This window comes from Cupressus sempervirens, chromosome 3 (assembly GCF_028749045.1).
Source record: "Cupressus sempervirens isolate cs-2001-9-10 chromosome 3, ASM2874904v1, whole genome shotgun sequence".
Classification (NCBI taxonomy): domain Eukaryota; kingdom Viridiplantae; phylum Streptophyta; class Pinopsida; order Cupressales; family Cupressaceae; genus Cupressus; species Cupressus sempervirens.
In genome coordinates this window covers 782,531,179-782,551,877 of record NC_143120.1, presented here as the reverse complement: position 1 = coordinate 782,551,877, position 20,699 = coordinate 782,531,179, and the positions used below count along the sequence as shown (strand labels likewise).

At 33.1% G+C, this 20,699-nt stretch overlaps 1 pseudogene; it reads left to right on the top strand.

Moving 5' to 3' along the window:
• The first annotated feature begins 16,000 nt into the window (after positions 1–16,000).
• On the top strand, positions 16,001–20,182 carry LOC149569127 (sulfate transporter 3.1-like; annotated as a pseudogene).
• The last annotated feature ends 517 nt before the right edge of the window (positions 20,183–20,699 follow it).

Genomic DNA, 20,699 nt, shown 5'->3' with positions numbered 1-20,699 from the left:
ACATGGAGTGGTAGAACAAGAAGATGGAAGACTTTGATCTTGAAAAGGATCTTTGGATAACATAAGCATAGAATTGTTCTCTTGATTTTCAATAGGCTCAACATTGGAAGTAATAGCATCATTTTTAATAACCTTAATGGAAGTATCATCTTTGGAAGGTGCAACTATATTAAGGTCATTTTGATTGTCAATAAGCTCAGTAGTGTAAGTAGTATCTTGATCTTTCTTAGGACAAGACTTAAGACATGGTGGAATGAATGAGGAAGGGTGTAAGGGATCAAAAGAACCATGAAATGGACCAGAGACATTGTGAAAATAATTGGATGACATGGAAGGTTCTTGATCTTGATCTTTCTTTATATTCTTTTCTTTATCATTTTTAGAGTCCTCTTGACATGAAGCTAGTGCTAAGGAGAAGGAAGCATGTTGGAATTGTATGGAAGACTTTGGAATAGATGATGAAGGACTAGCTGAAGTAGGCATTATACTGCATGAAGGCTTAGGCTCCTTAGGTTTTGCATTGTCAAAGGTATTTGTAGCCAAGTGAAGGTTAGCTTGAGTTTCTTTAAGAGGTAGCCCTTGAGGATAACTATAGGGAACTGCATGAAAATCATAAGGATCTTTGTTGGATGAATGATTGGTAGAAGATTTGAGAGTCTTAGAATCTTTAGGGAATGTATGGATAGTGGAGGAAGTAGAAGATGGAAGGGGAGAATCAGAAGACAAAGGTTCAACATTAACATGATCTTGCTCAAGAGTGTAATCTTTATTTTCAGCATGAGGGTTCTTAGAAGAGGAACTCTTATCCCACTGACATTGTATTTCAGCACAAAAAAATGCTTTCTCTTCATCAAAAAATGCAGATTTATCATTTAGGTATTGTTCACAAAATTTATCAATGTTGTTTTCAAGATTTGATTCATGTGGATTACCATCAATATCCATCTGTGACTCATCCCCTTTAAGCACAAGCATAGGACTAGGAGGACTTTTAGGAACTGTAGGAATGTAATAATCATCATTATCATAATCATTGTCACTATAGGCATTGTAGATAAGCATATCGCAAGACTTTTCATGTTGTTCATTAAGATCTATCTCAATAAGAGGAATAAGACTCTTGGTAGAAGTAGAAGAAGAATGATATTGTGAAGAAGAAGTAGGTGAAGACCTAGATTGATGATATTTAGAAGAATCATGGTAAGATTTAGAAGATGAAGAATGTGAATGATATTTAGAAGAAGCATGATAAGACTTAGAAGATGAAGAATGTGAAGGATATTTAGAAGAATCATGATAAGACTTGGAAGATAAGGAATTTGAACGATATTTAGAAGAATCTTGATAAGACTTGGAGGATAAAGAATCTATATGATATTTAGAAGAATCATGATAAGAATTGGAGGATGAAGAATCTGTATGATATTTAGAAGAATCATGATAAGACTTGGAAGATGGAAAATATTTGGAAGAAGGATATTGTGATTTGATCTTACACATGATCCTAGAAAAGGTGTCTGATTTATCTATTTTTTTAATCATTTTTGTTGCAACGTTAGCATCCATGCATCTATTGGAGTGACAACATTTTTCAAATTCAAGAAGGTGGTGGATTTCATCTGCAATCAAATGAGGATCCCTAAAAAGATATCCAAGATCCATGGTTCTAGAAGAAGAAGAATCAAGTATGGAAGAAGAGAAAGAATGAATAGAAGAAGGTAGACTATATGATAATATGAGAAAAAGAATCAAGAAGATATGAAGAAGAGGAATAATGGAAATGAGAGACTAGAAAGACATGGAAGATGAAGAAGAAAGAAGACCAAGAGTCATTTTGAGAAATTTGATACCATTTGAGATCATTTGAATGTTGAGCAACATGTAATAGCACTTGTAATCAATATGAAAGAAAAGGCACTAGTTGATAGGATAACCCTAAGAAACATTGGTATCAAACTAGGATAGTAAAAGCACTAACTTGTCCAAAGGAGATGTGATGAGATAGAATTTTGCAATAGGCATAAACCAACACTGCCACAGAGATGCTCACAACTTTGGGTGAATACCCTAGCACATATGGACCAGGAGGATGATTTACCCAAATTATAAATAATTAAAATTGAATTTTATGAAAGTGAATGGACAAGAGATTACTAAGACTCTCCAAGTGTAATATCAAAGGATCCAAGTGTATATCTTTCTCAATAAGGACAGTTTCTAACTTACCAACTCTAAACAAGGTCTCTTGTGAAATCAATGATCACTAATTCAAGAGGTCAAAGTACAATAACCCATGGTGCAAAAAAGATTTTAACAATGGGTTAAGTAGCCTAATCCAAATAGGACCAACCTAGGGAGACTAGAAATAATGGGATAACAAAGTTATTCGATCGTAAAGTCTCAACTCAAGAACTCAGATTTTGTTCATTTTAAATATCCAACTAGATGTATCAATAGATTCTTTATCATAAACCAAGCATGCAAGATAGAAAACAGGGATTTCAAGAAAACAGTCTTCAAACAATGAACAAGGGGCAAAGCAACCTTGCACATGAGCAATCAAGTGACTTAGTTTATGCTAATCCCTAGGAGAGCTAATTGTGTATGTTCTCAAAAAGTTTCACAATCATTGCATACATCCCTAGAAAATAAAAGTTGGCCTCTCTAAGGTTTTTAGTAATGGTTTGACTCTGCAACTTTTATGATTCACAAGGGTGACCTCCAATCCCGGTGCACTGAGGTTTTGACACAGTCTGAGAACTTAATCTTCAAGAGCTTCTAGGGAGATCTGACAACCCACAATGAGCCATACCCCATGGAGATTTCTTCCACGAGGACATTTATATAGCGATTGTTGCAACCACGACAGAAGTGGCTATTACCGCTTGAGGTTCCGTCCACAGTTTTCCCTGTATAGGGATTGTCTGCTATGGTTAACCCTCTCTAAAGGTGACTGACTCACAATAGTGGATCACAAGGGGACTTAGCTTTCAGATCCAAGGTTTTGACACCTTTTCACTTTTAGCCCAATCAAAGCAAGCAGATTAATCCGACACACTAACTAAGATTATCTCGAGATCTATGATATCAACCCCTAGTGATCTATCAACCTCTCCAGAGAAAGGATGCCTCAATCACCAACTTGAAGATCCATCTATCTAAGAGATTCTCAAAGTATCCTCCCCACCCACAAGGAATCCATCTTTGAGAGGAGTTTCACTAGGAACTCACTCCCTCAAGATCCACGAATAGTATTCATGGGGCCTAATTACTATGTGTGTACAGATGTTAATTCCCCAAAAGAAAATCTATCCAAGAATAATCAAAAAGCACAAGGTGGTACACTTAACGCTTTAACTAATGCAAGGTGAGTCCAAAGATGTGGAACACTTAACCCCTCACACAAGCCAAAACGAGTCCACAACTCAAAGATTAGTGAGTTCTAGAAAGCACAAGAGGGTTGCCAGGTGGAGCACTTAACGCTTCTATCCTGTAGACCCCTCCCCTTTAATGTGGCGCTGATCTTGCAACCACAGGGTGGAATGAGGGGCCGACGGATTCAGCGAGTCCAATAACCCAATATAGCTATCTAAATCTATCACTAATAATCAAGCTTGCTAAATAAAAATCAATGGAGATTACAACCTGGTATCAATTATGCATGTGTTTGAAAAATAAAAGCATAAGCAAAACACACAAGCTAGACACATGAGAGGTTCATTTTAAGGTTCCAAATCAAAGTGTTATCAGCCAAAGAAGAATACCTGGAGTCCTCGCAACGCGCTTAGTAGATCTTACCTATTTTTAACAACTTTAGCATGTTTTTCCAATGAAATCACAACTTGCTGCTATGTTGTTCCAAAAAAATCAAAAAACACAGAAAAACCCAAAACAGTGAGCAGTTAGCAAAAAAAACCAGAAAAACACGAAAATTCCTGCAAAAAAAATACGAATAACCTAGTCAACATGATTAGACCTTTTTTTTTGCTATGATTTCGAATCCAAAAATAGAAATGAAAAGAAGAGACCCCTACTAAAAAATAAAGAGCTTTCCAAAAATGTAAGAAATTCAAAAAAATCTCTTCATTTGTGCTCTAGGGACCCAATTTTTCAAAATAGGCCAGATTCATCAAATCGAGTTTTTGATCCTTAATACGGCCTCAAAATTCAAAACACAAAGAAAGAACACCCCTTAGAATTCAAAAATATTTCTGAAAATATAAATTTTTTCAAAAAAATATGTTGATTTGCGATCAGAAACAGCTTTTTATGAAAAATAAAGAGAAATTCATAACTCGCGCAAATCATGTCAAAATGATCTAAAAATTGAACTGGGACATGTTGAGCACATACACAACCCACAAAAAAAAAATTAGAACCAAATTATAAGTGGTTTAAAAGATATTATTGAATCTTTAAACCAACTAGATTTTTTGCCTGCAAACCAATCTATATATGGGTTGGCCTTAAAACCAAAGTGAAAAATTTACAAAAGCACTTGATTAGATCCAATATGATGCTGTAAAAAACCAGAGATAAAAAATAAAAGAAAGTGGAGCTAGAAACTTGATTTAAGCCCCATGGTGGGTGCCAAAAATGTGTGCTAAAATGTTGTCACACTTCTATGAATCATTATATGTAAGAAAACTCAAGAATGAGCCCTCACAAATCAATCCATAGCTCTCTACTCATAGAGTGCAAGGGTTTGCAATGGAGGCCCTCAGTTTGACCTATTTTTGTGCCCATGCAAGTACACCATGAGATGAGAGATTCAAAGAGGAAAAGCAAGAATGCTAGTCTCCATGATCTTCAAATATGCATGAAAATAAGATCTAATCTATGAAAGAAAAATCTAATCTATAAATGCAAGATCTAAGCTAAAAGCCCATGATGGGTGCAAGAGAGAAAAAGACAAGAAAATAGAAGTTCTCCACAAAAAAGCTTTTGTATTCAAACTCCTTCAAAAATTGGTCTTCAAACCTGCAGCATAATGATAGCATAATCATGGGTGTCTAACATGAGGAGAGGGCTCTCCCTTATATAGGAAATTATGGAGGTGAGAGGATTCTCACAACCAATATGGGATAATAGAGCTTGATCCATGTGAGACAAAATTCCACCAATGAGAAAAGAGGAGTGGTTGAGAAGAAAGTGGTGATCCATGTGAGACAAGATTCCACCAATTAGAAAAGAGGAGTGGTTGAGGAGAAAGTGGAAAGATAAATCCCACTTAGACCACATTTTTAAGTGTAGAGAAATTAAATAAAAGGAATTTATTTTATTTCTTTTTTTATCAAAAGAGATATTTAAGTGGGATTTTTATTTAATTAAAAGGGAGCGAGTTCTTTTAAATTAAATAGAAGATATTTAATTAAATTAAAAGAGAGGTTTTTCTTTTAATTAATTAAATGTGGATGAACTGTTTAATTAAAAGAGAGGTTTTCTTTTAATTAAATGGGGATTTTATTTTATTTAATTAAAAGAGAAGATTTTCTTTTAATTAAATAAGACTTGGAATAAAATGATCAATCTTAGAAATGAAATAAATCGAATTTGATCAAGGAAATTGATTTGAATTGATTTAATAAAATATTACAAACCATTGATTTAGAAAATTTGATAAATTGATAAATTGAATAATGGGGGCCCATAGTCTAGGCAACCATTTTTGGGTGCATACACTATGTACAGACAGATTGGGAGACTAAGACCTAGGAAATATTGAAACCTAGGAAGATCTTAGGAAGAATCCATAACTAGGTTAGGGGTTGGTTTGGAGAAGTTGGGATATATCCCAAGAAAAATGAATCTTAGAGGCCTAATTGGGGGCAAAAGGCTAGAAGGCCTATAAGTAGCAAAATAAGAACTCGATAGAAAACCCAAGAAAGAATCCATTAGAATGGGTTAAAATGGATTGAAAAAGTCAAGGAATAGGGGGAATAATTAATCCTATCTCCAAGGATAGTAGGAGAAGGAAAATGGCTAATTGAATCCATGAGTGTATAGTTGGAATCTAAGGCATAATTGAGTGTTTGAAGTTGGCAGAGAGTTCTATAATGAGTTAGGGATCCTAGAAGTGATATATGAGTAGGGTAGTGAGGGATACCCTAGTAGGACCAAAGAATAGGTCTTAGAAAGAGGTAGAGGGCTCTAAGAATGTGGACTCCCCATCAAAGTGGTATTAGAGCCATTAAAAGGCTTGGGAAGTGAAGTGCATATGTTAGAGGAAAGAGAATCCATAAGAGAAAGAACCATGGTGACCAATGAAGAGTTAGAAAGAGATTTGATAGAACAAAAAGAGAAGAATAATCTTCTTGAGTAAGTTGTGGAAGAGATGAAGAAACACCTAGAAGAAGTTGCTAAGACTGCAAGAAAGATGAAAGAGAAGTTAGAAGTAGATGAAGACAATGGAAAAGGTCAAGTATAAGAGGAAATAGAACTTGAGATAGACCCTCCATTGGATAATAAACCTTTCCTCAAGGCCTTAAGGGCACTAAGTGACAAGGGACTAGAAGGCATTCCTATCTTTACTGGAAGGATGGACACAAAATTAGTTATGGAATGGATTGAGGGTATGGAAAACCACTTTGAGTTTGATAGCATAATAGAGCCAAAAAAGGTGAAGATAGCCAAATAAAGATTAAGAGGACAAGTTTTAACTCAGTGGAAGTTCTTGTAGGAAAAAAGAGAGAAGGAAGGCAAGAAGCCAATAGTCAATGTAATAGTATGGTGGTTAAAGTGAAAGAAATACTACCTACTGGAGGATTATGACATCCAACTACACAAGAAGAAACAAAAACTTAGATAGAGAGACCTAGAAGTGGCTGCCTATATTGAGGAGTTTCAAAAACTAAGCCTTGGGTCTAGAGTGCAAGAAAGTGAAAGAATCAAGGTTGCTAGGTATCTAAATGGCCTTATATGTAATATACAAAAAGAGTTGAGTCTCTTTACACTTACTAACCTCTATAGCTATTAGCAGATGGCTATTATAGTGGAAGAAAAGTTGAAAAAGAAACAAGACTCCAATAGTAGGGGTAGAGGAAGAGGCAAAATTCTAGCAATGGACATAGGGGAGGCTCTACTGGGAGAAGCCATGAGAATAGAGGCCAAGGAGACTCTAAGTTCATTGAACAAGAACATGAACCTAATAATAGGGGTGGTTATGGCAAAGCAAAAAGTTTTTCTAGTGGTGGAAGAGGAAGATCAGGTGGATTTAGAAGAAGTTCTCACTTTTCTTCCATGAAGTTAACACTATAATTGTGCGCAGTTGGGTCACCCTTCTTAAAGGTGTCTTGTCAAACCATCATCCTTACAAGGAGAGAAAAAGATAACATATGTTAAAGAAGAGGATTGTCCTAAACACTTAGAGGTGAGTTTGAATTTAGAGAAAGGTGAGAATTTGATGCTTAGGAGGATAATGATCAAAGAACCTACCAAGGATGAGCACAAACACATGAGAACACTTTTTAGATTCAAGTGCAAGATGTTAGGCAAAGTGTGTAGGGTCATAATTGATTTAGGGTCTATTAATAATTTCATCTCAGAGGAGGTAGTTCAAAAGTTGAACCTTACAAAGATACCTCATGAATGTCCCTATAAAGTCACTTGGTTGAATAAGCGGTAAGACATATTGATTAATGAGCAAGTATGCGTTGAGTTGACCATAGGAAAGTATCAAGATAAAATACTCTATTATGTGCTACGCATGGATGTATGCCATCTATTTCTTGGCAGACTATGGCAATATGATAGGGAGGTAGTACACCATGGTAAGGAGAAAAAGTACTCATTCAAGAAGAATGAAGTAACTTTTAAGATTCAATCTTTGATAGACAAAGATGTAGTAGAAAAGGTAGAATCCAATACAATTTTTGATGAATGGGAAGGAGTTCCTAAGAGATATGAAGAGAGAAGGAGTTAGCTATGCTATATTGGTCAAACCAAAGGAGGAGGAGTCATCTAAATAGCCACCTATGCCAAAAGATGTAAACAAATTGTTAGATCAATTAAAAGATATTACCAGTAAAGGTACACTAGTTACATTATGACCAAAGAGAGAAATCAACCATTAGAAAGACTTTGTATGAGGGGCATCATTGCCTAATAAGGAAACATACAAGATGACACAAGAACACAAAAAGGAGATAACAAGACAAGTTGAAGAGCTATTGGACCAAAGGCTGATCATAAAGAGAACAAGCCTATGTGTTGTTCTAGTAGTGTTGGCTCCTAACAAGGGAGGTAAGTGGAGAATGTGTACTAAATCTAGGGAAATAAATAGGATAACTATTAGATATAAGTTTCCTATTCCTAGAATAGATGACTTCATGGACTTCTTAGGAAGTGCAAAATACTTATCCAAGATTGATTTAAAAAGTGGATATTATTATATTAGAATGAAAGCAGGTGATGAGTGGAAGTCAGTCTTTAAGAACATAGTGTTGAAATTCTATAGAATAACTAAGGAGGGTGAATTAGTTATCCAAGGTCCAAATGTATAAATAAAACTTTTCATAGCTTAGTGAACCCATAAAACATTCATACCCATGCATGCATCCAATAAGATTATGAAATCCCTAACACTTGTAGGTTACTGTCAAATCAACTTGTAGAAATGTAAAGCATGAAACATAATAGATTTATCAACACACTTGACACAATTATTTACATGGAAACCCAATTTGGAAAAAATCTACCAGTATCATGCTACACTTTTTCACTCTTCTAATGTGATGCCTTGCGAAAGGCCAACCCTTTTAAAGGTTACAATACACATTGTTAAATGTGACCTGGTTAAAGGATTTCAATCACCCTATTCGAAGTGAGCCTTGTTAGAGGACTTTAGGCCATTCACTTGGAATGCCACCTAGTTAAAGGATTTACAAATGATTGTTAGGTCAACCTTAATCCAAAGAATTTACCCTAGACTAATACAAATGTTAGAGAGTAATAATAGAGCTTTGATCTCATATAACTTACAACTTCTCTTGTAGATTAAAGATCTTTGTTTAGTCCTCCATTTTTCTTAGCTTTCATACTTTGCAGCTCTGACAACTTGTTCACCCTTCAACCATTCATCTCCTTAAGCCTTCTTTCTTAACATGCCATTTAAGATTCTTCTCTTGGGTCACTTGATGAAGCAAAACCCTTAACTTCTTCTCTTCCTAAGGTTCTCACACATGACTACTTCACTTTATGACCATAAATTCCTATAAATAGGAAATTAGGATATTTTCCCACTCATTTTGCATCATCTAATTTAGGTTTTGAATGAATTTGGTAGATGCAATGTATCCACCCCATATCTTTATCTCTTCTAGAAACTTCTCCTAGAATCCATTTGAATTCACCTAAAAATTGTTTACATCAATTTCTATGCCACTAGCTCATTGACCTTATCTTCCTATTGGTTCACATGTTTCAAGAAAAAAAACTTTTCATCTTAGATTTAGTGAATCTTTGATCTTTAACATAATGTAGTAGCTCAACATTATCATCCTTCTAATGCTTAGCACACACTGTATTGCTCCACATCAACTATAAAATCACTTGGCATCAACTAAAGTTTACTAATGAATGACATCAACTAAACTTTACTTGGCATCATCTATCTTGCTCGAAATCCACTCGAATTTCCTTTTGCTTGGCTCCAACTGACCTTCTTCTTGTCTTGTACTAACTTTTCTCGGCACCTACTATCCACTTAGTCAAGCTTAGCAGATAAACTTTGTGTAACTTATTTTTCTAAACTTTCTAAGTGTAGCCGACATTTTTAACCTTAAGTAGATTATCAATTCAGCATATCATCATTGTCTTAACTAATCCTTGTACTTCATTACATAATCATAACTCAACCTTTTCTCTAGGTTCTTTTGTTACATCTTGTTGATCAAATCCTCTTCATCAATCAACTAAGCGATAGTACTGAAATCTTATAAGTAGTTTTCTTACTAGCAAATAGCAGGTTTGACATTAGTGACAAAAAAATGATTGAAACACATAATCTTCTTCAAAAATATCCCTCTTTCATTAATCTCTCTCAACAATGATCTTTTCAAATCAGATTTCAACAATCTCTTTCTTTGGCATTAATAGAAAACCAAAGTGATCAACTAAGTCAATCAAATGATGAACCTCTTATTTAACCAAACTAACTAGGCTAAAACAGTAAGACAATACCAAAAAGAAAACTTGTATCAAAATTTGTCCCTCTATCAACAACTTCCATCTTCTAATTAGGTTACAAAACTCTTTCTTATAACTCCCTCTAAGTTCCATAACTCCTTTTACTAAGTAGATTAGGATTTCTCCCTCTTTCTTTTGTACTAAATTGATCAATAAAATATCTCGCTCTGTGATTATATATTTTGTCTCTTTGATTAATGTCTCCCTCTTTATCCTAACTTGACTCTTGGTATCTTTCTCTAATATACTTGATCAATAAATCTCTCTATCTATTTTGACTCTTGATCTCTCCCTTCTATCTCTTGATCAATAAATCTCTCCCTCTTTGACAATAATGCTAAAGACATATACCGAAAAATTGTCATTTTTAAAAATATGCAGATATAAGCTTTTGCAATTTCCTTAGTTTCTCCCTCTATCACCTTGCTTGTGACTAATTTGAAGTTTCACCTCTATGATTACTTTAGGAAGCTCCTAAAGTAAGATCCACTGCATCAATTTGTAACATATGAACATCAACTTGTTTGATATAGGGAACTTCTTCTATTGCTTAGATAGCCTTTGATAGTGGTATTGCCCCTAGTTTACCTGTTAGATGTTCATGAGCATCCTTAGGTAATGATTTTGTGAAGATATCAGTAATTTTCTCCTTTGTGTTAACGTATTCCATCTTCACCTCTTTATCTTGAACTAACTCTCTCAAGTAATGATACTTGATTGCAATGTGCTTAGTATTTGTGTGCATTACTGGATTCTTTGATATCTTGATAGCACTTGTATTGTTACAATAAAGTATCACTAGTTCTGTGATGTCTTCCTTCATTCCTTTGAGTAGTTGTTTGATCCATACAATTTTTATGTAGTTTACAATAGTAGAAACATATTCAGCTTTAGTAGTAGATTGTAAAGTACAACTCTATTTATTTCTAGTCCATGTAACTAGTCTCCTACCTAAAAAAAATTCTCCTCCATTGGTGCTCTTTCCATCATCAATGTTTCTAGCCCAATTGACATTAGTGTAGGCTTTTAATTCAAACTTTTCATTCTTCTTGTAATATAGACCAAACTCTTTTGTTCCTTTTAGATATCTTATTATTCTCTTCATAGCCATTAAGTTATCCTCCTTGGGATTAGGAGAGAATCTTGCAACTATCCCTACAGATAATGCAATGTTGGGTCTACTATGCACTACATATTGCAATTTCCCAATCATAGACCTATATAATGTTTAATTCACCTCAGCAAAATCATCATAATTTGACAACTTGTGTCCTATCACCATAGGTGTACTTATCAGTTTGGAATCCTCTAATCCAAAAGTCTTCAATATTTCTTTGAAATACTTTGATTGAGTGATATATATATATATATACCCTATTTCATCTGATAGACTTGCAAACCCACAAAAAAATTGATCTCTCCAAACATAGACATTTCAAATTCTTGCTTCATTTGATTTGCAAAATCCTTACATAAAGCATCTTGACCTCCAAATATGATATCATCAAAAAATATTTCAGATAATAGAATACCTTTTCCTTTCTATGTCTTTATGTACAAATTTTTGTTATTGTTAGTCCTTTCAAGTCCAATATTCACAAGATAAGTATGAATCTCTCATACCATGCTCTTGTTACTTGTTTCAAACCATATAGAGCTTTGTGTAGTCTACATACCATATTCTTATTGTTATCATCAAAAAAATCTTTCATCTATTCTATGTAGACTTCTTTTTCTAATATGTCATTTAGAAATGTAGATTTAACATCCATCTAATAAAGTTTGAAACCTTTATATTCAACATAAACAAGAAGGGTTCTTACTCCTTCTATTCTAGCTATATAAGTAAATGCCTCCCCATAGTCAATTCCTTCTTCTTGTGCATATCCCTTGCAAACTAATCTTTCTTTATTTCTTATGACTTCGCCATTCTCAACTAGCTTGTTTCTAAATACCCACTTGGTGTGAACTACATTTTTATCTTCTGCTCTAGGAACTAGACTCCAAGTTTTGTTCTTTTCTATTTGTTCAATCTCTTTGTCCATGGCTTTATACCAGTCAACATCTTCTAATGCATCTTTCACTATTTTGGGTTCCTTCATGCTTAACAAACATGATTCACTTCTCAATATTTTTCTTTTCATTGGCCTAGCATCTTTATTTCCAATGATTTGATTAGCATGATGATGTCTTTTTCCATATTTGGACAATCTTGGCTCAACTCTTATTTCCTCACTTTGTCTTCCATCTTTAGAATTACTGTGTATATCTCTATCAGATACCTCAACATCTACTTCATGTGTACTATATTTAGAATTAGAATGTGCATCTACTTCATTCTATAACTTGACATCTAAATGAAGCACAACTCCTAAATGCAACTCGATTCCTAAATGCAACTCAGTTCTAAAATGTAGCTCAACATTCACAAGATGTGATTCGGCAGTCACTAAAACTTGCTGTTGGTTTCCAACTTGATTTGCAACATCTTCTTCAGTAGGAATTCCTTCATAAATGTATACAAATGATTTTTATCCTTTTGGTTCTTTCATAGGTTCAATATCATGTACTTCTGTATATTCATCAAAATTCACATTTGCACTTTCCATAATTTTGTTAGTGCGTATTCAAACACTTATAAGCTTTACGTCTCGTGGAGTAGCCAAGAAATATACCTTCTTCACTTTTTTAATCAAGCTTTCCATTCCTAACATCTTTAAGAATGTAACATTTACTTCCAAATAACTTAAAGTATTTTACATTGGGTGGATATCCATACCATAGTTCAAAATGTGTTGAATGAGTACCTTTCTTGATTTGCACATGGTTTAGGGTAGAAACAACTGTACTTACAACTTCTCTCTAGTATTTCAAAGAAATATTCTTCTCCATCATGAGTGTTCTAGCACAATCCATTATAGATGTGTTTCTTCTTTCAGCTATTCTATTTTGTGGATGGGTCCTAGGTGTTGATGTCTATCTTTTGATTCCTCTTTCATTACAAAAAATTCCAAACTCATTGGTTGTGAATTATCCTCCTTTTTGTAATCTCAAAATTTTTAGATTCTTACCTATTTCTTTCTCAACTTTTGCTAAGTACCACTTAAACATTTGAAAAGCATTAGATTTCTGTTTCAAAAACATAACTCTCATCATCCTAGAATAATCATCAACAAATAGTATTATGTACTTATCTCCCTTGTAGCTCTGCACTTCAATTGGTCTACACAAATTAGTATGAACAATCTCTAGTATTTCTTTAGAGGTATAAGCTTTACTCTAAAAGCTTGACTTTGTCATTTTGTCTAACTAACATTGTTTGCACATTGCATTGTCAGGTTTCTTCAACGTAGGCAGATCTCTAACTATCTTCGTGTTACTGATACTAGCCAAATTATATCAAAATTAACATGACATGACCTCTTGTGTCAAAGCCATACATCATCAAATTTTACAAGAAGACAAATAGCATCCTCTATATCAAGATATAATAGATTACTTATAGTTTGATCACTTTTTTCAATCAGTTTCCCATTTGTATCACATATCTTAGCAATCTTATTTTTATAGTGAACCTTGCATCCCAAATTATTCAATTGTGTCACACTTAACAAGTTATAGTTTAATCCTTCAGAATAGTGAGCATTGTCACATGAATCTTGTCTATGAATTTGATATAACCTTTTCCTTTTATCAAGCATGGTGCATCATTACCCAATCTTACACTATTTTCATCATAATAGTTTAAGGTAATGAACATACTTTTGTCTCTAGTCATATGATGTGAGCATCCATTGTCAATGATCCATCTATAATTTTCATCTTCATCATATTTTTCCTTCATTGAAACATACACCACTTCTTCATCATGTTCATTAGAATCATCCCTGGTTTCCTTTTCAGTAATGTAGCATGACTTCTTGCCTTTGACTTTGTAATATTGGCTGTCATCTTCTCTTCTATTTTTGTACTTGTTTCCATCTCTATAATTGTCCTTCTTTGTACATCTTGTAGCAATATGAGGGTAAAAGAATAGATCTGTGTCACCGTTTGTGATATTAAAACCTATTTTGGTCAAATTTCATTTCTCTATCAAAACTCAATTTTTTTCAAAAATTAAAAATACCCTTTTATAGATCTTAGATTCAATATCATCATTATATAAATTTTTGATTATTTTGATTAGTTATAATATGTTAGAATTTCAAAATATTATAAGTCAATATTTCAACATTTCAGAAGATGCTCACTTAAAAAAGGTAAAAAAATAGTAAATCATACCAAAAAAATAAAAAAATTATATTTATCTCTAGATAAGAGAGTCCTCTTCATGAATATGTAATTTTTTCTCAAGAAGGTGTAGATTTGATTGGGAAGTTTTGACGGGAGGAAAAAACTATTAGCTTCTGAGAAGGTCAAGCTTGAGTACTTATAACAAAGAAAATATAGATCAAAAATAATTATTTCTTTTTTTGTGCACTAGATATACATGTCATCTATAAAATATTTTCAGATCAAAACAAAAAAAGATGATTTGCATTTTTTTTTGACGGGAACTACACACTATATTTTTTATAGTTAAAAAGGGACTTCAAAATAAAAGAAATGAATAAATTCTTACTCAAATTTTTTTTTTAAAAATGATAGGCATAAATTTCATCCAATTCTACTCATTTCATCAATTTACATCATTTTCAAATTCTAAACACAAATACCATTTTTTTGTCATTAATGTTGAATTGTCGCATTCTGATATCATGTTTCTTCATAAAAGGTGACACAGGTTTGTGCTTTTACCCATGACCAACTTATTTACAATTAAAACAAATGATGGGTAACTTACCTTTGAACTTGCCTTTGCCTTTGTGGAATCTTCTTGCTAGTAGTGCTTCCAATTGTTCAACATCTTCCTCATCTATATCACTATCACTAGACACATATTTTATATATTCTTTTCTTCATATTCTTCTACTTCACTTAATCAGAGTCTTTCAATAATAATTTAGCTTTGAAAGTAGATTCAAGACTCTTAGGTTTTTAATTATCATAGTTAGATAGCTCAAAAGAAGTGAGTCTACCTACCAAACCTTCAAGGGTTAGATCATTTCCTAGAATACATCACAGTTCTTGAATTGTAGAAAATCTAATAGCATAAATAAGTAGTAGTGTTCTCAAGACTTTACTTAGCATAGTATCATCATCTATATGACCAGTAGCTCATTTTATTGTGCTAAAAAATTCTTTTATTCTAGCAACATATTGATAAATATCTCACCTTCTTCCATTCTCATATCATCAAACTTACCTTTGAGACTCTCAGAGTTGGCTCTTTGAACACTTTTGTCTGGGCCTCCATAGATAGTATGTAGAGCATCCCACATTTTATTTGTAGTGTCACAACCTTTGATATCATCAAATTTGGCATAGGTTAGAGCAGAGGAAATATCCAACATCACCTAATTGTGTTGTTTCTTCTTCTTCATATCTTCAACAATTAGGGCTCCAACTAGATCAACATGTTCTACTATAATGGTAGATTGTGCATGATCTCCAAGTCTTCCAAGGTGTAGCTTCATCGAACTTTATCATATAGAAAATTTATCTCTATTAAGCTTGGGTACATCTCTTTTTTACATCTTGATCTTTGTGTTTCTAGTACCTTCGAACTAGTCCTCTTAAGTAGATGACTCTGATACCAATTATTGAATTTTTTTAGAAAAACTAGAAGGGGGGGAGGGATGAATTAGTTATCCAAGGTCTAGATGTATAAATAAAACTTTTCACAGCTTAGTGAACCGATAAAATATTCATACCCATGGATGCATCCGTTAAGGTTATGCAATCCATAACACTTGTAGGTTACTGTCAAATGAACTTGCAGAAATGTGAGGCATGAAACATAATATATTCATCAACACAATTGACACAAGGATTTATGTGGAAACCCAATTTGGGAAAACCTACTAGTAACAAGCTACTCTTTTTCATTCTTTTGAAGTGATGCTTTCTGAAATGCCAACCCTGTTAAAGGTTAGAATACACGCTATTAAATGTGACTTGTATAAAGGATTTCAATCATCTTGCTAGAAGTGAGACTTGTTAGAGGATTTTAGGCCATTCACTTGGAATGTCACCCAGTTAAAGTATTTACAAAAACTAGTACAATTACACCCATTTTTCTACCAAAAATTTTGACCAAAGCTATGAATCCTCCTTTTTTTTGTTTTCATTCCCACGTTGGTCACAAAAAAAAAAAATTCCTTCTTTGGTTGAAATTTTGACCAACATGAGTTTGCCCAAGTTGAAAATATGCAAAGTTTTCCCAAGTTGGTCAAAATTTCAACCAACTTGGGTCATAATAGAATTTAGACCAACAAAATTTTGATAAAGAGCACATGTATTTGAGTTTAATAAATTTTTCATTACATTTGGTGATTTTGTGGGAGGATGAACTTTGGTGATTTCATAGGATTTCACATTAGCTTTGATGATTTTGACCATTTTTGCTCATGAGATTTCATGCCAAAACTATGAAGTGGGAAGTGGTTGGAAGCTTTCAGTGGTTCCTCCATAATGACTTTGTTCTACTCTTTAGTCCAAGAAATGAGAAGTAGTGGGGGGATCTTCTTATAATTTGGATAGTTCAGAGCTTTTCCATCATAAAAAATTAAATGCCTAGGCTATTAGTCAGTTCTTAGTAGGTATCTGGCCTAGTCCCTTCTTGGATGCCTTGTCTCTATGTGGCTAAGAAAGCTAGGTGCTTCACATGAACACTCATACTGCAAAGGCTAGAGAAGATATAGCTGAGTAGGGCCTCGATTTGGCTATACTATGGTAGGTAGATGAATGATGTTTCCCTTATTAGGTCAGTGTTTCCTTCAAGGCTGTTTATCATGACACCTTCATATGTCATATTCATTTAGGCTGATCTGGGTGACATACAGAGTAAAAACATAGATTTATGTCACCGTTTATGATACCAAAACCTGTTTTGGTCAAATCTCATTTCTCTATCAAAACTCAATTTTTTTCAAAAAATAAAGATACTCTTTTATAGATCTCAAATTCAATATATCATTATATAAAATTTTGAGTGTTTCGATTAGTTATAATTTGTTATAATCTCAAAATATTATAAGTCAATATTTCAACATTTCAGAAGATGCTCCCTCAAAAAAGGAAAAAAATAGTAAATCATATCAAAAAAATTTAAAACATTATATTTATCTCTAGAGGAGAGAATCCTCTTCATGAATATGTAATTTTTTTTCAAGAAGGTATAGATTTGATAGGGAAGTTTTGACGGGAGGAAAAAGTTCTTAGATTTCGATAAGGTTGAACTTGAGTACTTATAACAAAGAAAATATACATCAAAAATAATAATTTTTTTTTTCACTAGCTATACATGTCATCTATTAGATATTTTCAAATCAGAACAAAAAGAGATGATTTGCATATACTTGTTTGACAAAAACTACACCCTATATTTTTTTACAATTAGAAAAAGGACTTCAAAATAAAATAAAATGAATAAATTCTTACTCAAAAAATTATTAAAATTATAGGCATAAAATTCATCCAATTCTACATATTTCATTAGTTTACATCATCTTCATATTTTAAACACAAATACCATTTTTTTTGTCATTGATGTTGAACTGTCACATTCTGATATCCCATTTCTTTATAAAAGGTGACATAGGTTTGTGCTTTTACCCTAAAAAATAGGAAGGAATAGCAATTGGTAGAATTTTTGGGCTCATTAAGAACTACCATATTGATGGCAACAAGGAGATGATTTCCATTGGCATGATGAACATTATAGGTCCATGTTTCTCTTGCTACCTCACAATGGGTAAGTCTTTGGGCTTCTTATTTGTTTGGACTCCTGAAGCTTTAGGTTTTGAACTTAGTATGGCACTAAAGTTTTTTTGTTTTAATACTGAATAGCCTTGCTTTACTATACATGAGGTTTGTTCAGGTGTCTTTTCAAGGTCAGCTATAAATTTCAATGTTGGCTACAAAGACAGTAGTATCAAACATTGTGATGGCCATTGGAGTGATGTTAATTCTCCTCTTCTTGACTCCACTCTTTCACTACACTCCCCTTGTAGTCCTTTCTTCCATTATAATTTCATCCATGATTGACTTAATTAATATCCTTAGAGCTTACCATCTCTAGTAGGTGGACAAAATTGATTTCATAGTCTGCATGGGAGCTTTTTCTGGAGTGGTCTTTAGAGATATTGAGATAGGTCTTATCGTGGTGGTATGTTGATAATTCTTATTATTTCATTTCCAAGGACCATGAAAAAAGAAGTATACATTATATTTGTTCCAATAGTGTTATTTTTGAATTTAATACATCTTAAAATAAACTAGTAAAATAAGTAATGAAGTGCTTTCTTTACTCAACAAAGTTTACATCCTTTCATTGCAAGTGGTCATTTCTATACTGAGATTGATAATGACCATTTCAAGGCCTCATATTGTAGCTCTTGGAAATATCCCAAACACCACAATATATACAAAGATACTGAGTAGTATATAGATGCCATAAGAGTTCTAGGAATTATCATTCTACGCATAGATTCTCCAATGTATTTTGCCAACTCAAACTACTTAAGAGAAAGGTTAGTTATCTATTTATCAATCAAACATTGTAAATAATATCTTCAAGAATCAATTTTATTTAAGTAATTTTTGAATCATTCATAGGAATGATTTACACCTTCAAGTTTCCAATAAAACATAGTACATGATCCTACACATTTCATCTTCATAAAGTATATTTATAGGAAAAATGGCCATATCACACATATCTACATGCCATGATCTGCCATTGAACATAGACTGATGAGATGGATAGAGGATGAAAAGAATCTTTGGGTTAAAGAAGATATTTTACAGTATGTTGTTCTGGATATGTCATGTAAGCTGTGAAATCCACCCATTTCTTCTACTTACATAAATCCCATTATTTGTTATCATCCCATGAAAGAGGCTTCCTTTAGATGAATCAATTCCCCAATTTGATATTTAGTGTCACATAGGTCAGATTTAATTGACTTTTTTAAGTAGTTCATATGAAATTATATTAAATTTTTAAGCTTCATCTACTATTTTATGTGATTCTAAATGATCTACTTGCACAAATCAAAACTTGTTTAAATAGTTCACATGAAAATATGTTAACTTTTTTAGCATGATCTACCTTTTGATGGGGATTTCAGATGATCTAATAAACTCTATGTACTTTGAATTTTGGCATATTGAGTTTAAACTACATTTAAATGATGCACTCCTCTATTTTCATTCATGAAGTTGTGGCCAAAATTGACACTAGTGGAATTAGAATGTTACAAGAGATTAAGAGGATCCTTGATAACAAGCATCTTCAAGTGAAAAAACATATTTATTTTTAACTTCAATTTATATATCAATGTTACAAGGTTCATGGAATTACATAAGAAACATGCAATTGATTTTAAAGTTGGCAAATAGGTTTTTTCAAAAGAGACAATGTTTTCATAGGAGAAGTATGTCCTTATATAAGACAATATTCTACTTAGTTGAGCTTATATGGGTTTTAGCTAGCATTGGCCAATCCTAGTGTGAATTTGATGGAAAATTTTAATAAGGAAAAGTTTACAAAGTTTCTAGTCCAAAATTGGTTGTTTGTCACTATTTCTGATGGTGTGACATTCTGCAATTTGCTCCTAAATGCTCCTAAATAAGAAATGTGTGGTGGCAAAGATGAGCTAAATGTTCTTAATACAACAATAGCTTGAGTGGTAAAACTTGATCCAAACTCAAAGGAAGATAATCTTTGAGAATTTTTAGTTTTTCTTTGACTATTTGAAGACAAGGAAAGAAAATAGTTGAGATAACAAGGCACTCCAAAGCATTACATTCAATTTTCATGGACCTTACTAGAAGATTAGATGAACTGTATTGCCATTGTCATATAGAAGTACCTCCTTGGTCTAAATGTTAAGAAGGAATGTTCATAACTTCAAATAGGGTGAAGTATTCTTTGGTTTCATAATATAAACTATTGAGAATCAGATGGAAGGACTCATATTTTTCTTCTAACCCCATGCAACAAATTGGGTCTTATTTCTTCAAAATTGATGCTAGTTTAGGCAATCAAAGTGAGTAATTTTTATTTTGTATGCCCATGTGTATTGGAGAGGTTGAGTGTGTATCTTCCACAACTAATAAGTAACAAAAGTTTCAAAAGTTTCTATGTTGTAATTATGCTATCTGAACTAAAGAAGGAGGTGGTATTTTCTCCATTCTCCAACTTGACTATTCAACCCAATGCCATAGGAATTTGATGGCCTTAGTGGCTTTTGCTAGCTTGTCACCTAAATCCTTAATGAAGTTCTCTATATTCACTTTCTTTCTAATCAATGCCTTTAATGTTTCCTTGCTACCACCATATTGTCTCTAAGAATGCTAACCATCTAAACTCAGACTTGATGAATGGAAAAGAATTTAGTAAGACTAAT